This window comes from Poecile atricapillus, chromosome 1 (genome assembly GCF_030490865.1).
Source record: "Poecile atricapillus isolate bPoeAtr1 chromosome 1, bPoeAtr1.hap1, whole genome shotgun sequence".
Taxonomy (NCBI): Eukaryota; Metazoa; Chordata; class Aves; order Passeriformes; family Paridae; genus Poecile; species Poecile atricapillus.
Window position 1 is genome coordinate 90,557,491 of NC_081249.1, and position 19,500 is coordinate 90,576,990.

At 40.7% G+C, this 19,500-nt stretch overlaps 1 protein-coding gene across 3 annotated transcripts in view; it reads right to left on the reverse strand.

The window, feature by feature from the left end:
- GTF2E1 (general transcription factor IIE subunit 1) overlaps positions 1–19,500 on the reverse strand; it is a 48,984-nt gene that overhangs the window by 9,931 nt on the left and 19,553 nt on the right. The gene's annotated exons all lie outside the window — the stretch shown is intronic.

Sequence of the window (19,500 nt, forward strand, 5' to 3'; positions counted from 1 at the left end):
GAGAAGCTGCTCAGCGTTGGAAGGAAAGCAGCAGGCCCGGCTCCTCATGCAGCCTTCCCAACAGCAGTGCCTTGCTGGTCCCTTAGCTGGATGCTAAGGAGTTTTTCTGCCCTGAAAATCCCTTCCCACACATGGTGTACCTGGTTATTATTCAAACAGACAACAAAGGAAGCGTTTTGTACCATCCAGTGATACCCAGCTGGGTACAGTTTCTCGCTCTGAAAAGCCCAGATGGGCTGCAATACCTCTACTGAGACATCTCCTACTAATCTCCCTCCCTCCTTGCAGCACATTTTAAATGTCAGCTATGACTGGGTTGTGATAAAAAGCTACACAGTATCCTCTAAGGAGTTCAAGTATCCTCTGTTTCAGGAGCCTTCCCTGGTATCTCTGCGGCCACAGCAATAGGCTGATTTCACAATGCAACGGTGTAGTTTTACACTGCACCAGCCAGCCTGAAGGAACTGCTAATCTAACTATTGTCACTTTGCAGCTACTGCAAAGAAGAGATGGTTTCTCCTTCTGCTTCAGGGCCAAACCAGCAAGAAAAGTCATTACTGCAGAGCAGCCAATGCAAAAACCTATCCCACCCAACTCCCATATTAGCTTCTTAAAATTACGAATGGTAAGATAAAAATCATGTGAATAGCAGTTAAAAATAAATTTGTTTTGCAGACCTCGTCAGGATCTATAAAAACAGGTCAGACTGAAATGGCTACATGGCAAAGCAGCTACAAAAAACCCACTGAACTCCTGCACAGCAGCTTTTGGGTTTCATCACTCCATCTGTGAGCAGGACCCTTGGGGCGGGTATGTGCTCAGTGGGACCTTTCCATCTGGTCTGCTAGGAGGGAGCAGCACACTGTAATGACTTCATCTTGCAAGTGCTGGGCTGAGAACATACCCCTGCCACCTCAGAACATAACATCCAGAGTGATGCTCACAGCCTTCTTGATTTCTCTTGTCCCTGGGTGATATTTTTTATTTATCCATTCCGTGACACCCGTGCACATCTAGCCTCACCTCTCAATACCCCAATGAAGAAATGACAAGATCTTTTTACCAATAAGGAGCCTGAGGATAGGTCCTGCCATGGAAATGACAATCTTATGTATAAAAATCAGAATTAGAATCAGTATTGAAATCTGCTATGTCACCAGTGCTATGTACAAACAGAGTCAAAAGAACAGGGTTTGCCCAGGGCACTTGGGCATGATGTAATGAGACAGGCTGGCAAGCTGGGGCTTCTGGTATCTTGGTTTGCTGCTTACACAGATTGCTAGTGTTGTCACTTCATTTTTCAGCACACCTCCTTCCCTGCCTGTAACACAGGGATAAAAACAGACCTAACTCTTCACTGCTGGTTGTGAGGGCTAGACAATGCTCACACTCGTCTCAGCAAACACAAAAAGCACTGTTGATGACAGAAGGGAGATCTGTTGCCTCTCACCACTCTGTAGAGATGCAGTTTTGTACCCTGGCACCATCTGAAGTAGCTTTTGCTCATTGTTACTCAGAAATTAACTCATGTTGTGTATGTGGCCTGTAATACGGACACATTTCCTGCAATAAGTCCTCTCTTTAGAAAGTTTGTCTTACTGGCATACAAAAGCCAGCAACAGCACTATGCAAAGTAAAAGGTAAGTAGATAAAGTGTTCTTTTCTCCTATCCAAGCATGAAACACTTTGCTTATTTTTTTCCAGGCTGTAAAAACTGTCCCTACTGATTCAAAACTGTTCATTATATAAGCTATCAGCCCAGCAAAAACTGAACCCAACATTTGGTCTCCTTATCCCACATCTGAGGCTATCAGTGTGACATAAGTTGAATCAATTTAAAATAACTAGCACATCTCAGTTCCTATAACGGACTACGGGAACAAACACAGGTTAATGGAGAACACTCCCCTCTTTTTACACGCCCCCCAAAAGTCCTGTTACGTGTTCCTGAGACAGCTCAGACTTTTCACACTTCCATCTGTGAACCCCATGAGTATCAGTAAAAGATTAGGATCATAAGGAGAATGGTTCCAATTCAGTGTACCAAAAAATCAGAAAATAAATACAGCTTTAATGAAACAGAACTCCTAAAGCTATCATGGATCTGCTGCAACTTCCACCCCTCAGGGTTCTTAATAAGCAAAAAAAGTTAATAGATGAATTATGTAAAGAATTTGGGAATGAGTGAAACAACAAGCTTCCTCCATTAATATGCTGATTTTTTTCAAGGTGATGCAGCATTTCACAAGAGGCATATGTGATTAGAGAACTGGGAAGCTGCTTTGCCATGGCAGATGGCATTTACAAGTTGCAAACCTCTTTCGTTAGTTTTTAAGAGGTCAGAAAATGTCACCAAAGCTTTTATGACATGGCACATCACATCAGCAGTGACACATGCTCCTTTCAGATATGAATTGCATGTGACAAACATGAAGTGGAAGCCATCCAAAGGCTAAGAATGGCAATGTTTCTACTCCAACGATGTATTTTTTCCTTCAGCCCTTACACAACAGAGTTTTTCAATTCCAAAATGCTGCATAAACCAGGACTAACAGATATCCTGGAGCAAACAGACATGAGGCTTTTCCGCATCTTGGAAATGCTAACGAAGAGCACATACATCCCCTCCTTTGAACACATGCTCAGGCACTCAGCAGACCTCTCTGGCTGCATGTTAAAAACCAGCCATCTGAAAGAGATCTCCTCATATGCTCCCAGACTCTGTGGGGCAGATACGCTGGTTATCTGGCTCCCCGAGGCTTACTAAGATTAAAGCAGCTCAAGCTCTGAAGTATGGGGCCAGAATATTTAGAGATAATTCCTCATGACTTGATTTCACTTGAGAGAAGGAAAAGGTCAACCACCCACATTCACTGAAGGCAGGATGTCCAAGTGTGCATGCTGCATCTGCTACAGTTAACACATTTAACTGGCTGTAGACTCCAGAGTCTGAGTCCAGGCCCTCCTTACACTCTTGTCAAAGCATTCTAGCCTCACCTCCAGCCCAACAAGGGGTCTTCCACTCTGTCCTCTGGGATGCTGCCCAAGACTCTCACTACTCTCTTAAGAAACTATTTGATTTTCAACCTCAACTTTTTCCCATTCACCTCAAACCTAATGACTGTTTTGCCGAGAACTGTACTTCATCTCATCTGGTTTCCATCTTGCTGTTAATCCTACAGGTGTATTTACAAACTGCTGTCTTACTAATCCCTCAGTCTTCATTTTGCAAGGCCATATATTCTTCTTTACCTTTTAAAACTGGCCACCCATTCCCCTGACCTCGCTAACAGCCTCAATGGCCCTTTCTTCAGTTTGCTCTCATCTTTATGCTGTGAAGATGGAAGTATAGACAAGTGTCCAGATGAGTTCTCCCAAAACCTCAAGGCATTAGTGCTTCTCTGACTGAAACCTTTTAGGATAACATTGTAAGAGACCGCGAAAGTGCTGTCTCAATTATCACAGACCCAGCCATGCTCCCAGATCTTTCTTTTCCTTTGTATCTTTCCTTCTCCTTTGTAATTTTCAGTTGATGAACTCCATGTTTACAGCAGACATTTGCATTAGATGGTAGGTGCATGACACTGTACTTCATAGTATAATCTTTCAGCTCCTTTATATTCCTCCAGCCTTCACCCTCATCCAATTCTTTATTCTTGACTGCATCACAAAACATTAAGCTAATTTATTTTCAAAATCTCCCACAACCTTCTTTTAGAAGTAGCATTATTACCATTACATGGTGAGTGAGCTGAGGCACAGATGGCACAATTTCAGAAGTATCTGCTGATTTGAGCAGATTTGGGATGCTTTTCTGAAACATCTTTTTCAGAACAGAACGTGCAGTATTCTTACCACTCTTCTTTCAGGCACTAGGATTGGGAATCTCCAATGAGTTAGGTATGATGGCTAATCACAGCCTCTGAGAAGCTTAAAATGACTCAACATCACACTAACTCAGTTGCCCTGGAGGATCAGATCATGTTCCTGTGGCTTCTACTGCCACTTTCTTCAAGTAATTCCCTGGCTCTTACACTGCATTTTTCCTTTTTCTGCAGCAAGCCAGACAAAAAGTACATTCTATAAAGTATAAGTCCTCTCTCTCATTGAGCAAAGCACATTTCAGCAGAGGGGGGAATTATGTCACAGAGAAAAAGCTACAGGATGCACAGGCAGCTTTAGTTCAGCACTCCTTAACCCTGAGTGCTTGGCCTGATGTTAAAATGAGAGTATAAAGACCCCAAGGAAAGGATGGGAGTTCTCTAGGTTCCTACCACCAGGAAGGCAGACAAATGCCTCCCACCATGGGATGCTGTGCCAGCAGCCATATGGTTCCTCTGCAGACCTGGAGCCCTCAGTTCCGCACAGGCCTCTGCCACTCCACTCGCCAAAGGCAAGATGACAACCTGCTAGTGCTGCAGGGGAGCAGGATGCTGTGCCAGCCTGCTTCCTGTAACAAAGGGAGGATGAGAAGGAAACACCTTGGGCACTGCTCTAGCTTCTTGAAAGAGAGGTGCTCTGTGGGAATCTGCTATTCTACCTGGTAGTCTCATGCCTGAAGTTTCCTATCCAGCTCTTCCCATCTGCTTCCCATGTCAGTTCTGGGCTTTTCCTTCTCTGATGGTCCTATTCTCCTTGCTAGCAAATCTTGGTCTATCTGTCCTGCTTTTCAGCCTGGGCTTCACTCACTTCTCAGACTTCTCTGTCCATTCTTCTTTTCCTGGACTTCCTTTTTCAGTTTCAGCCTCTCCTCATTCCTCTGCCTCTCTGCCCCACACTATTAGATCAACTAATTGTGCCTCTTGATTTGAGCCCTGGTCATCAAACTAATTTCCTGTCTCAAGCCAGAGAGATGGAAGATCTTTTCACAGCACAACCTGTGATTCAGAATAATATCAGACAGGCAAAAGAATATACATTTTTCTGGTCTCCCCTTCAATTTTCTCATCAGCCCATTCTTCAATACAGCCAAACTGTTTTTAATTAAATTTTCCCAAGTAATTTAAACACAGTCAGATGCATAGAACGGGAATAACTCAGCATACAGTAAGCATTGGACAAAGTTTTGAATGGAACAAATGTGTGAATTATCACAGAACAATTCCTATGCCTGCCCTCCACCAATGAGCCAATCTCATGTACTGAAAATACTTAGCAACCTAAGTAATAAGCAGTGCTGTCAGTACAAATTATAATTAAGTTCCTTTCATTTATCATCGATTTTTAAGATTTAGAGGACTGTTTAGAGCAGCACCTAAAGACGTATCTTTGCTGAATCATTAAAGGCACAAATACTAAGCCAAGTGGCTACAACAGACCTGGATCATCAGTGACTATAACACACTCTGCATTAGGCTATAAGGGTACTCTCAACCTACTAGAAGTGGCAAGCTGAGGGTTTAAATTAAAGCAAGGAGAGTTTTAATGACCTTAATGGACTGATCTGGTAAGAGAGCTGATTGTTAAAACAGTCGATTGTTAACTGGATTAATCATAATGCAGATTAGACTGTGGCAGCTGTTGTCCTTTAGTGATTCCCAAACTTAAACAGACTTCTCAGGCCTCATCAAAATATTCTCACCTTCTCAACAAGAAAGCAGTCAAGTGTGTCTGAGTGGGAAATGCACTCCTGCCACACAGAAAGATGAGTCTGCTGTTAATTTCATCAGGTAGCCTTCTCTGGCCCCATCCCTCTTTTCTAACTGTACTGGAAACCGACAGTCCATAGTAGATTTCTATTAACATATGAGTTCCAAAAATGCAGCTGCTTTAGGAAAAAACAAGAGAATTCCACCAATAAAAGCTGTCTCCTGAACACCACAGCAATACACCATTCTCTCTTGCAAGTAATTCAGATTCTACACATGCAATAAAAGAGCCAGTTACAGAGCACAGTGTGTTACATAAAATGTAATGCCACATCTCATCTTTCTGAGACAGGTTTCATGGTCCACTGGATCTTAAGCTCCTGGGGCCACTCCACAGCCCAGGGCTGATTTCAGTACTCTCCCTTGAAACGTGACACAGAAAGTTTAACTTCTTATATTAGTCCTGTTTGGGACAGCCCAGAACAGACCCTGCTGCCAGAACTCATGGCATGAAAATAAACACTGGACCGTGTGTCAGCATTTTGGGAAGATTCACTGACCCACTCTATAATAAAACATCCAGTGTTGCCATTGAAATCCAAAATGCATCACATTTTACATTCACACAATTTAATTTATATTGTATATTTAATTTAATTTATAATTTCTAACTATAAAGAAGATAGGGTATATTGCAATTGAGATGAGTAGCCTTGGTCAGAGACGGTGACAGGGCAAATCCAGAACTTGTGGGTGATACCTGAAAGCAGAGAACTGATAGGTCAGTGCTGCCCAGAGGTCAGTGCAGTGGCTGGTTTGGAGCCAAGCACACAGTACCCCCTGAACAGCACTGCACCCAAATCGCCACACTTGCTGCGTGAGACCCAAGCAGATGCAGACTGCTAAATACAGATCCTGCCCCCAAAACTGACAGCTCTCCTAGTAACAGCTACAGCTGTTCTCTATGTGAACTACAGCATCTTCTCTATCCCCCTGTTCCTTTTCTGAAGACCTATTACCAGGTATGAACCATTATGGGCAGGAGGCAAAGCAACAACCAATACTGTACACTCACTGCTGGACATATCCTATTGTCAGATCCTAGACAGAAATTTGCTAAAACATCTTCTCTATCACAATTCTGCCTCAGATGAGTGAGGAAGCATGTGGAGTGCGCATTAGCAAATGTCAAGCACAGCAATTCAGCTAAAAATGGGGCCAGGAACAAATAATGTAACTAATACTATTATCTGAAGAAAGATTTTAAACTCTTCATTAATTTTTCCACAATATCTGAATTATTAACAAAGTTGTGTAATCTACTGTTTACAAATGGGATCAAGCTTCCACAATGACATAAAAAAACCCCATCCTTTTGACTTTATGTGCTCCAAATCTTGATGCAGTTTTTCTCAGGTCTGTGCATATTCTAGCATAAATCCTACTGAGTCAACAGCTATGAGATCGATCCTTCTCAGAATCAGACAATAAGGTTTTAAGATAGGTTTCTGTGAATTAGAGAATGAGCAATGACTGTGCACCGTCCAACAGCTTATCTTCACTGACCTGTTCAGTATGACATGGGACTGTATAGTGGAGACAAGAGACTAAAATCCAGGTTCCTCTCCCTAGGGAGAACCTAGGGGTTCAACTCCCTAGCCTACAGGTTTAGGAAGGAGTCATATACACTCCTACCCTCCAAATCAGCCTTTGAAAATGGGTGATCGAAAAGGGCTTATTCTATGAATTTAGTAAGTAGAAAACCCAGTGTTTCACCATGCAATTCAACATCATTTCATAATAACATGCATACCAAGATACAGCTCTGACTTCTGAGCACCTATTTTGAGCCTTAAGAATGCTTCTTAAACCTTTTAATATTAAACATGTTTAATATAGATTCAGAGTATTGAATTGCCCACCAGGTATTAAACAGAGAGTAAACATTTCATTTGGGATAAATGTCAATCAGTTTCCTTTCAAAGTTTCTATTCTTGTAATATAGATGTAGCAGCCACCTCATTTAAGGGCACTCATGCAGTAGCACTATTTCTGATTCAGATGAGGTAATTCTGCCAGAAACGTGTTCAGAAGGTTCCAAAACTGCAACTCGCTAACATATGAAAAAAGATCAATTTGTTTAAAAAATAAAAACAAGATGGTAACTTAAAACAACAACGAAAGAGACAAAGGCATACTCTTCAACCCACAGCAGGAATAGCAAAAGATGAAAGAAACATATTTTATAATTGCCATTAAACAGTGTATCACTATAATCAGAAGGAAATTTCACTTAGCCAGTGCATATGTTCATGTATTATTTATTCTTCCTGAGAGCAGTGTGTAAATGTATAAAAACTGAGGGACTGGCTGTCCTGGAAACAGAAGGTCCCTCTGTTACATTATCCTAGGCATAATTTGGAAAAATGGTGGTGCTAGAATGTTATTACAGATGGCTAAGAATAGTGTCCAGCACTCATTTCAGACCCTCTCAGCACAAAATGAACCCTGCTGTTAACAATAGAAGGAGGAATTGCCAAGATAAGACACCCTTGGCAACACCTTCAAATACATAAGGCCAGTGTTTTTCTTCCTTGAAAATCTCAAATGTTCAGGGATGGGGAAACAGAAGGTTTCAGAGGCTTCTCCTAGCTCACCCTGGTAATGACAAATGTCAAATACTTTCCCCATGCCTGAGATCCACCTGTTAAACTGCACCAATGCTTCTAATTTTCTGAGAGAGATCTTTTCTTCCATGTTCACTGCCACTACCAAATCCCTTTAGTATCATACAACACATTCCCCAAGGAGAGAGATTAAGAACTGTGGCTACCTACTACGCTACTTATAGTCCAAAAGGGCTTCAAATTCCACTGCTCAGAAATGGAAACAACTTAAATCCTTTACTTTCAAATTCTCCTTAGAGAATTCAGAATCAGAGTTCATATGTAGCAAGAAAAATCTCCTGCATCAGCACCCAGGGCCACCAACAAAGAACAATATAGATTAATAATAAATAAATAAATAAGTAAAATGTCATTTTCTCCTCATTATAATAAACTCCAGTTAAAAAGAAGGGCACCCAAGGGAACACACAGAGGATGCTGAGACTTTGCATTTCATGCAAATCGGCTCATGTACACACCAGAAATCTATTTAAGAACAAAGAGCAAGAACAAAATCCTTAAACCATGGTCCCAAGGCAGTATTTGAAAGGCTAACGGGGCCAATATCAGAAGCGTGCGCTTCCATACCAGTGCTTGGGATGACAGCAGCTGGAAATAGCAAGAGAGAGGAATTAAAGCAGGAGCTCCAAGCCAGCATGCTGTTTCCAGTCTTATTTTTCAACAGCATCACATAATGGAATGGGCCAACACCAAGAGGACAAGCTGCTCTTAAGTCCACTTTTCACTTTTTGTTTTCCAACAGGTTTTGGAGGCCCTTCACAACAAACAAAGCAGGTTTCTCCAATGTTGGTTACATAAGAATAAAGACGGACTGTAATCAGAACATACATTGCACTACCCTCCTTCCAGGTCTGATTTATGGGCAATATTCACCAACTATTTACTGGTGGAAGAGCTCATGCTCCTATCTTGCAGCTTTTGAAGGTGCCCCAGCACTGCAAAAATACACATCAGTATGTGATAAGAATGCATGCTGCTTTTCAGCTGACTTTCTGCTGGTAATGTGAAGGATGATGCAAGGCAGCACTTTCTACTCAACTAACTTGGATTCTCAGCCATCCATAAGGTAATGGATCCCCTTGAGAAACTCCTGCACGTACTCTTTGCCTGGAAGTGCCACCTTTTAACTGCTGCTTTACACAGTATTTTTATCAATCTATTGATCCATTCTGTATTTCTCACATTTTAGCAAATGAAGCATCACTTCTTACCTGCCATCAAGGAAACAGAAATATCCATGAATTCTTTTTTGTTCTTTCAGACTTTCTTCTGGATAGTCATGCCACCCACTGTTCTCTTTTCTCCTTAATTCTATGCCTTTTAGAAACTCCTTTGTGCAGAAGTTCTTTCTTCTTTACCCTCAAAGGAAATACCTTTCCCCTGTTTTTGTGAAAACTACATGCCACATGAAACCAATCCCAGTACTGTTCCATGAGGGGCCACCTCTTCTGGCTGGGGAAGGATTACAGCTGAGCCAGCTCCCACCTGCAGGACCCCCTGCACACAACCTGGGCCTCAGGCCAGAGGTGGCCAAAGAGAGTGAAGTCCAAGGACTGATGGAAAAGCTTCCTCCAAAGACAGCACTTAGCGCTTAACCACCCTTCCTCCCTCTGTCCATGCAGAGCCATTAGAGTAATGGGAGCAGCCCTAACAGCTTGGGCAGTGCTTCCCAGAGGCTGCCAGGTAGGACCCCATTTTCTCATTAAATGTAAGGGAGAATAAATGGAAAGAGAGGCTCCTTGGGACTGAGATGAGCTCCAAACTGCAGGATGGTGCCAGAATTGCCATGGACAGAAATAAGCTGGCAGTTTCTAAGTGAAAGAATTGCACAGATGCCAGGATGGAACCTGGAGCATAAAGGGAAACTAACACAGATTAGCACCACATTGAAAAAAGAAATTAGGAAGGAGTAACAGGGCACCAGGTGAAACATGCAGGAGAAATTGCTGAGGCTGCTCCAATGCTGGCCCGTTATACTGGGCAGGATGTCTTGTGAAGCCTGGACTGAGGTCTGGGTACCTCTCTCCCACACTGCCTCAGGGAAAGAAATAATAGAGGAGGTGCATTTTTTACCTTCTCTATCCTTCTCTTTTGAATTGTGCAATGGAAACCACATGGGCCTACATAGGTGAGAGGGACTAAAACAGCAGCATGGGCTGGTAAAACAGCCACAGGTGCCACAGGCTTGTGTTAATAAACAGGATTTCTGCTAACAACACTTCAAAGACCAAATTCCCAGCACTCTCACTTCTACTACCTGCTTGAAAAGAAGGTGCTGTTTTCAATTACTGTTCTTCCTAGAGGAGAAGTATCTCTACAGCTAAGGGCAATTTCTGCCTTCTGTACTGCAGTCTCTCATCACGGGTTTCATGGTAAAACTGAGTAATGCTCACCCATGGAGCCAGGCGCCTCCGCACTGCAGGGTTTGTACAAAACCTCACCTTACCAGCATCCAAGCACTTAAAAAGATTTAAAGAGCAAACCACCCCATGTGCACATAACTTCCTTTAAACCATCCTCTAACTCCAGCAACATGCATACCATAAGCCACAGTTTGGAAGGGCAAGGGCAATAAAATAATCAGATTCCTGAGATTATTTCACTTAGGGAAAAAAAATAACAAAGGCCATTTCAGGTGTTACAGATGCCAAATAGTAAGAGCCTGACCTTCCTGCAGCAGCACACAGGAGAACTGATCAGAAACAAAGCCAGTGAGACTAGTTTTCCAGTTCAGTCTGGCCTATGCACATAAAGAAACAACCCACTAAAAAAATTTATTTTAATTCTCATTATTTTCTACACCAAGCAAGAGAAAATGACTTGTTAGTACCAGGAATATTTTAAAAGGGTTCCTTGATCTACAGATTACTGCTGTTGCAGATAACCCACCAGTGAGCTGCCATCTCGATCATGAAACTATTAAAGACAGAGACTGAAGAAGCTCATAGTAATGTCAAACAAAGCAAAAGAAAGCCTCCCTGACATCTGCAAATTTTGAGTACAGAGGCACCACCTCTCTTTATGCCATTCTATCTTATTTCTAACACATCAAATTAGACCACCTGAAAAATAAAAGCTGAAGCAGCTGAATTCAGCCTTTCCTAAACACTCCCTGTTACATATAGACAGATGATGGTAAAACCTAAAACAGCATTACCTTCTCAATAGAAAGTATAAAAGAACAGATTAAAAATGTGAAAAAATAGCAAATTTCATCCAAATTTTTGTATTTTATACTTGATATTTGTGGAGAATGTGCTATTTAAGATAGATTGTACAGATCTGACAGTCTTAGATAAAAAATACTTAGTATATCACCATCCAAAACAAAGCACAAATTTTCCATTAATTACACCCCAGCAAAACATATCTTTGGACATGAGCTTGGGTGGATTCTGAAAGGAGATGCCATGACATAGCCTGGACAACACAAGCTGCATACACAAAAAAAGAAATCTGGTTTGAAACATGTTAGGAGCTTAACAAAATAGACTGACAGGTTATCTAAGTGGACTAAGTGATCAAAAATTACTGTTATTTTTCATTACCAGATGAAATAACCAGAAATGTACTTCCTCTTTTATTTATTAATTTGATCCATCACTGTTAATTCTTAAACCACTGTATTAACCTCCTTAGTGAAAAAGAAGGTAACATGGATAAACTACCCTTCAGATTGCTACAGCATCAGAATTGATATTGCCTTCAGCTCAGTGGGTTGAGTCAGCTTTTGCCTTGTCTGTTTTGTGAGTGTAGAGATTGAACATTTGTGAAGTGTTTCGAGCACACCAAGTGTCAAGTCCTTTCCTCTGACACTGATCACAAATCCAAAACAGGTGCATTCATGGGTAACGTTTCATACTAGCAATAGAGACAGTGCTTGTAAGGGTCCTAATAAACCTCTGAAATATTTTTATTTCAGATGATGTACAATTCTAGTGAAACAAATGCAAGAAGAAAGTGACCAAGTTTTCCCAGTTTCTTTTCAGAAGCAAAGCATACCTGCAGATATATACAAGAGTGTGTACTAACACTCCTTTTAAAAATAAAAACAAGCAAATCCTAAAAACAGTCCTGTTTTTCTTATTAGAGTATTTTCTCCATCAGAAACTTTTTGTATCTTCAGAACGAATGCTTTTCCAACAATTTATTTTACAGAGCTCTTTCTCTGCTCTTCCTTCCCTTTTCCCAGGGAGAGCAGTGGCTTCACTGATCATGTGCCACAGCAGCTCCTGATTAATTCTGATAGACAACCAGCAGTTAGCTGGCACATCATCATCATCACCCTAGGATGAACAATAATCTGCCTCACCATCTGCTCCAAATTTTATTTTTAACCAGCCCCTGCTCCCTCCAGTGTGGAGAGTGTGGCAGGAAGGGCAGCCTTCCCCTGGAAGTGCTGTGCTGGGAGGCGGTGTCAGGGGCCAAGGGGGGACCATCCAGTCACACACCCCTGAGCACCAGTGGATGGCAAATAGCTGGATAAATGCAGCATCCCAGGAAGGAAAAAGGGCTTCTGCACCAGAGGGGCTGGCAACTGCCTGTTCTCCTCCAGCACAGAGAGAACACCTGCTAGTTTTTCAGTTCCACAGGCAAGTCAGATAAGGTTAAATGAACAGGCCAAGGTGGTAGGAGAACTAGGGGAAAGTGATGGATGTGGACCAGTTACTGATGGGAATATGCATACCTACTTTTTCTGAGGTCCACCCAAAATTTCAACATAAGAGCTTTTTGATCACTTCACTTCTGAAAGATAAAACTGTGCAGCATTCACAGACAGCCACTGCCCCAAGTGAACCGTGCTGCTGTGCCAGTTACTGTATGACAACCCTGGTGTTGCACAGACTAGATTCAATGATTTCTTTTGAGAAGGAGCATCAAGATGTTACATCTCACGGGGATGGTAGCTGGGGGGAGTGGGAGAAAGACATAAGCACAGGTTTGATGAAGGCATAGGGCAGTGAGGAGGTTCATTTTGTAACTGCGTGGCCCTGCTTGCCACATTCAGAAGCACAGGCCAGAAGGTGGCGATTACAGGGTCACTATAGCTGTGTCACTGCTCACAAGTGTTGCTGTCACCAGCAAACTGCCCGTAGACAACACTGCATGTGGGAACTGATATGTTAGAGAAAAGAAGGAAATCAGGTGGAACCATAAAGCTTTGTACAGCTGGTAAAACAAGCTGCACATCTCTGATACACCATCAGCAAGATCTGATGATCATTCTCCCAGAGAAAAAAGGAAACTGTTGAAAGCAGGCTCTGGGATATGAAGAACTGTCAAAATCTCAGAAGGATAAACATAAAGAGTAAGAAGATCAGATTTGAGAAAGTATAGAAACATAGATGGACCTTAGCATGTCTCCAGTCCAGCCTCTTACACAAATGAGGGCAATCAGATCTGACTGCTCATGACTTTATCGACTGATGTCTTGAAACCTCCCCAGGGTGGAGACTGCACAACATCTCTGGGAAATCTTGCTCCAAGTGAAAATGTCATATACCAGTTTAGACCCTCCTGTCCTCCAACCTGGCATCACTGAATATCCTGCCTTTGTCTTCCTGGAGATCTCATAATTACAAATGCTGAAGAACAGATATTAGATGTGATGCAATCCGATGCTGGACTGTCCTGAAAAACATCCTCCCCACAGAGAAAGGCTACAGGTGAATTGACAATAAGGAGGATGCACAACTGAAAAATATTCTCAATATTCTTAGTGAGTAGGCATAAATAATTTGGTATCAGGTGGGAACAAAGTGAGGCCCTGATCACAGTTAGTATTCTCTAGTGCCAGATAACTAAATTTTGTGAATTTAGCTCACAATCTAAAAGGTAGGGCTTATCAATGCTTTAGGAGACAGGACTGCCATTCCAAATGGAGAAATGCTTGGAATAAGTATAAAGAAATTCAGTAGAGATTGGTAGAAAATATAGCACTTGGGTTAGGAGGAAAAAATAAAAAAAGAGAAAGAAAAAAAATACAGAAAAAAGAAAAAAAATTAAGGTGGCTGACCAGAAGGGGGTAATTGTCCTGGCAGCACACTGCCAAGAACCTCAGGTTTATAACAGAGAACAAAGCCAGGAACCAAACTTGTTGTGCTGCAAGGAAAGTAAGAGAAAATCTGGCTGCTATGTATATTAATAACTATGTTGTGCATGACTATGACTGTTACTCTCCACAGTATGTTACCCTGCTTTATTCTTCCCTATGAATATTTCCTCCTGATAAACCAGGTGCAGCTTCAGATTCCACACTTGAAGATAGGGACCAACTGCAAAAATTCCAAATGAACAAAATTACACAGCTTAACACATGTTTCATTAGAGAAAAATTGGAAAGACAGACTTGTTTAGTTTAAAGAAGGTGGTGGTAGAGAACAGCAACTTTTGGGTATTACAGTAATGAAAACAGTGACAAACTGTTCTTTCATTTCACACATACATAAAAAGATTACTCACAGCTTTAATTCGGGGTTAAAAACCCCTTTAGGTTAGTGTATTATACAAAGCTGAGGATAAGAAGCCTGGAATATGCCAGCCATGGAGGTTAAATTTACCCTGCTTCAGAGAAGGATAATGATATGGCTATCTCTTCTAGCCCTGCACTGTATCTGAAAATAACCTTCAGCATATTCTGAAATGCAGATACTTCTACTGTATACTCATTCCCTATTTTGTATCTACTTTTCAAAGCAGAAACACACATAATGTTTTTAAAGCCACAAACACAGAGTTGACAACCAAGTATGAAACAATTTCCTTCCCACCACTGAGGGCTGTTTAATAAATTGTTAAGAATTAATAAATTTAAGAATTGTTAACATCTTTCCTTGGAAAATTTGATTCTGCACCATCATTCTGTTTCACAAATGCTGTATCACTTGTTTCAGGCTTTCTCATTTACATTTTAATCAAGAGATTGCCAGTTTTAGACTATGTTTTTCCACTGTGCTTATGCTGGAAGCCAGTGAGCCAGGATCACAGTAACTGAAAGGCACCAGAAAGCACACCCCTCTGGAGGCCTGTATGATTATCCACTCTCCCTTGCCTTCTTCTTAGTTCCAATAACTGGTATTTTAACCAATACCCCGTGGAGCCTGAATGCCTTTCTTGCTGGGACTGTAGCAAACACTTGCAAACACCTTACACATGGACTGGCAGACCATCTCCTAACCTGTTCAACTGCAACTGAACAGGTTAGGAGATGCGTACTTTACTTTAACAGGTTATTTTACGTCTGACTTAGCACTGAACACCTCTTGGTGCTCTTGTTTTCCCAGTGTCCAACACGTGCAGGCTGAAAGAGTAAAAAATTGCATGTTGACTCCTATGACAAATTCTTGATCTTCACATTTCTTTTCTCCTGCTCCAAGTACACACCTTACCAGGTATGCTGTGAGGCACACAGTCAACCTCTGGGAGACTGGATAAAGTGAACTTGCCAATTTCAAAGCTGGAAGGGAGCTTAATCCAATTTGAATTCAGTTAAGAAATGACCACTACAACACCCACAACTGGTGACATGCTTGATCCTTCACACTTTAAAGCACTTTCAGGGGTCAAGACAAAAAAGTAAACACGAGGAATTTTACCTTCATACTTGAAACACTGTACAGAATCTGAGCCAAGATATTTGTGATGTTTGCTACTAATGGTTTTAGCAAATCAAAATATAAAGCATAGCCAAATAATAATAATGACCAGCACAAAAACTACCCCAAGTGTTAGAGTTTGATTACACAAACATTAAGTTTTATTAATGAATAGTTTTCTTGAAGAAAACTAAACCCTGTTATTTTTGTAGGACAGCTCTCTGTCTCTCTTGGATTGCTCTACACAGAAGTTTAATATACACCAGACTATACGTGAGCTTGACTTTAGCTCGTGCCAGTTTAATGGTGCCAGGTGCTCCAGAGTCACAGAATGAAACTGGCATTCCTATGGTGCACATGACAGGTAGGAAGAACTTCCACTGAATCTAGGACACTTAAAACCAGACAAGAACATAGGGGCTGCTGGTCTGCAGGGCTCCCTTCACTGGCAGCAGAGATAAAGATGTTCTGTTTATAGTTTTCTTCCGCCTCAAGCATCCATGTCTGCTCTTGTAAATGTCTGAAATTAGGAAGATTAATACCTCATCTAGTGTCTGTGCCCATGCTTGGGAAGACTCTCTCTTTCACTCTCTCCCATTTATTGAATTGTATTACTGGAACATTTTCTAATGTTCTACAAACACTTTTTTTTTTTAAACAAAACCATTGTTGATGTTAATTTTGGCTTCCTTCCAAAGTCTTCAAAAGAATACAAGAGTTATCTGCATCAGTTTCCTGAGCTGCATTTTACTTTTATTTTAGCAGAATTAACAAATGAACAGTGCCACTCTAAATACCATCTGCACAAGCAGATGAAAGGTTCTACAGTTTCAAACAGTGGCATCAGAAAGAAAATAATATCCCAACCTTTCAGACTTTCTGTGAGGATGATAATTTAGAAGTCTGAACTCAGAGTCTCTTTCTAGGTTTGTCACCAAGTTGTTTCCAATTAGGAACACATCATACACCTACCCATGCAATTTATTTACATTTATATATACTTTCTCAAGACCTCACTGTAACACTGTCAATTATTGCCATCAGAGAAGAACATTACTGACACAATTATTAGGGGTTTTTTTAATGAATTAATTTAGCTGCCAATAGTGCCACCATATTTTAACATTCTGCATGATAAAGCAACTTAGTGCAAGCATACACTGATACAGCATACAAGGCAGCAAACTCATTTGCAGAAAAACAATATATTGCATTTCCTCTGAGAAGAAAGAGCATATGCATATTGTGCCAAATGCTTATGTACACAAAAAATAAAGTTGCAAATCTACCTTCATAGTGCTAATTTTCTGATTTTTTAATTAGTTTTTCACTCTTAAAATCCAAGCCAGAAAACTCTACATATTTCATGTTCATCACTGCAGTAATTTCTAAGTCCTATGTCAATACTTTTTACTCTACCTTGCATCCTGCGTTTTTCAATGTACACATTTTTGAAAAATCTAAGAAACTGTATTCTGAGTACTTCTCTCTCCCTCTATAAAACACACATTTTTTGCAGAGCAAGTTTCCATCAAAAAATGATCTTCCCACACAGATAAGCATCTTTCCTTATTTACACAATCTAAGATCCTACCACTTTTTCTGGCTTTTAACAAAAAGCTCCAACTTTCCTAAATATTTCCAAAATCATTTTGCCTCACTCACAACAACCTGAGGAATGAAGCAATTTCTTCTAGTTCCATTTGAACACACAGGGATGTTTTGCCTTAGAGCTATGACAAAGTAAGGTAACAGAGAATAAAAACAAAAGCAAAACCTCAAACCACATAACCTTGCTCAGCTGCAACCTGCAGCATTAAGAGAAGAACTTTTAGTGGGAAGCAGGCACAAAAGAAATCACTTGTTATCACTGCAATGCCAAACTAGAACAGTCTCAATTCTCCTTGGGCAGAAGATGAAGAACAGCACTACAAAGTTAGTGGTATTCTCTCCTGTGTGCTCCAAGGACTACCTTGCAGCTAGTTCGTCATGTAAGAGTCAAAGCAATCCTTTTTATCCGATGCTTGTCTAAAAGGATGCACAGGAACACCTGAGACAGGTTAAAGATGCCAGAGAAATCTCAATTTCACAACAGTGTATTCAGTGAATATAAGGAGTTTACTTCAGGGTCAAGGAAAGCCAGACAAAAAATTCCAGTGGAAGGAAGAAGAAACATTCGATTTTTGACAAAAGCAGTCAGCAGAAGATCAAGGTGTTTTTTTTAAATCCATTCAAGTCTTCTCAAGAGCACAAAATACTGCCTTTCAGATTTGTAAACAAACCCAGAGTCTGATTTAACCCTCAAATAACAAAATCATAATGCTCTAGATTAAAAAAATAAGGATTAAAAAAAAGTAAAAAAAAAATAAATCCTGACATGGGCAAGGGACTGGAAGTTGTCTTTGGAAGAGAAAAGAAGAGATCTGAAGCTCCAGATCCCTTTTTTGACTGCATACCCCATCAGTAAGAAAAACTTCTGAACAAACTATAAAAATATTTACCTATAAATTATATATGTAGTACTGTAATAATATGCTATGGGTTATAAAGCATACACAAAAATAGAATTAGGAAAAAGATAAAGATGAAAAACTGGTTTAGAAGATTTTTATTATGTTATGAAAAGTATTTTCTTAATATTCTTCCCACCTTGATGGATTACTCTGCGTGCATCCCACTTTGGAGACTGATGCAGATGGCCTTTTCTCCTCCTTCCTACTTCCAAGGACATTATCTAATCTCTTGCAGCTCAGTGAGGAATGGCGTTTACCTCGAGTAAATGCAGAGAAAAATAACTATGATGGCAGTGATCCAGCGACTGGAATTCAGGATTGGGGAAGGGCAGAGGACAGCTGAAACTCAGCCCATTTTGTTAGGGGTTATACTCCATAACACATTCAGGAAAATTGGATATTGGTGGAGGCTAAAGCATGGACGAGAATTTACTCATAAGAAGGGAAGTGATCAGAAGTATGATTAATTAGAGGAAAAAAAAAAGTGAGCCAAATTTTAAGTTTTAGAGAAGGATAATGAGATAAGATAAAGGATAATGAGAAAAATGGGAAGCAATCTATTTTGGTTGGGAAAAGAGATGATCTTCAACTGTTCTGGATGCTTATCAGTAAACTAAGGAAACATCATCCGGATAAATTAATCACAAAATGATTGCACACCTGGTGGAGAACACCACTTTTAGAAAAAAAATCATTGCTTACTGTTAACCTTAGAGGGCATTTCAAGAGCCTATCCCAGTTCACTACAATTTCATACTTTCTCCTAAAGATTTTGAATGTAGACTCTTAAGTGCATATGCTATGTACTAACAAGACAAAATTGGAAAAGGTGGCAAATCCTTGGTAGAAGACACAACCGGAATGAAAATCTGTCTTTATGAATTAAATAAATTGTCATTAGTCAACAAGATGATGTTTAGTCAAGTCTAAAGCATCCATTTATTTTTTCCATTATTTTTTCCACACCTGCACTTTACTTTCTACACTGCCCACAGCTGATGGCCGCAAGCCTTATAAAGTCACCTTTGGACTGGCAGAACAGGTATACAAACAATATCTCCTATCACCATTCAGACTCTGCAATATTGGGGCACCTACAAAGACTGATGCAGACATG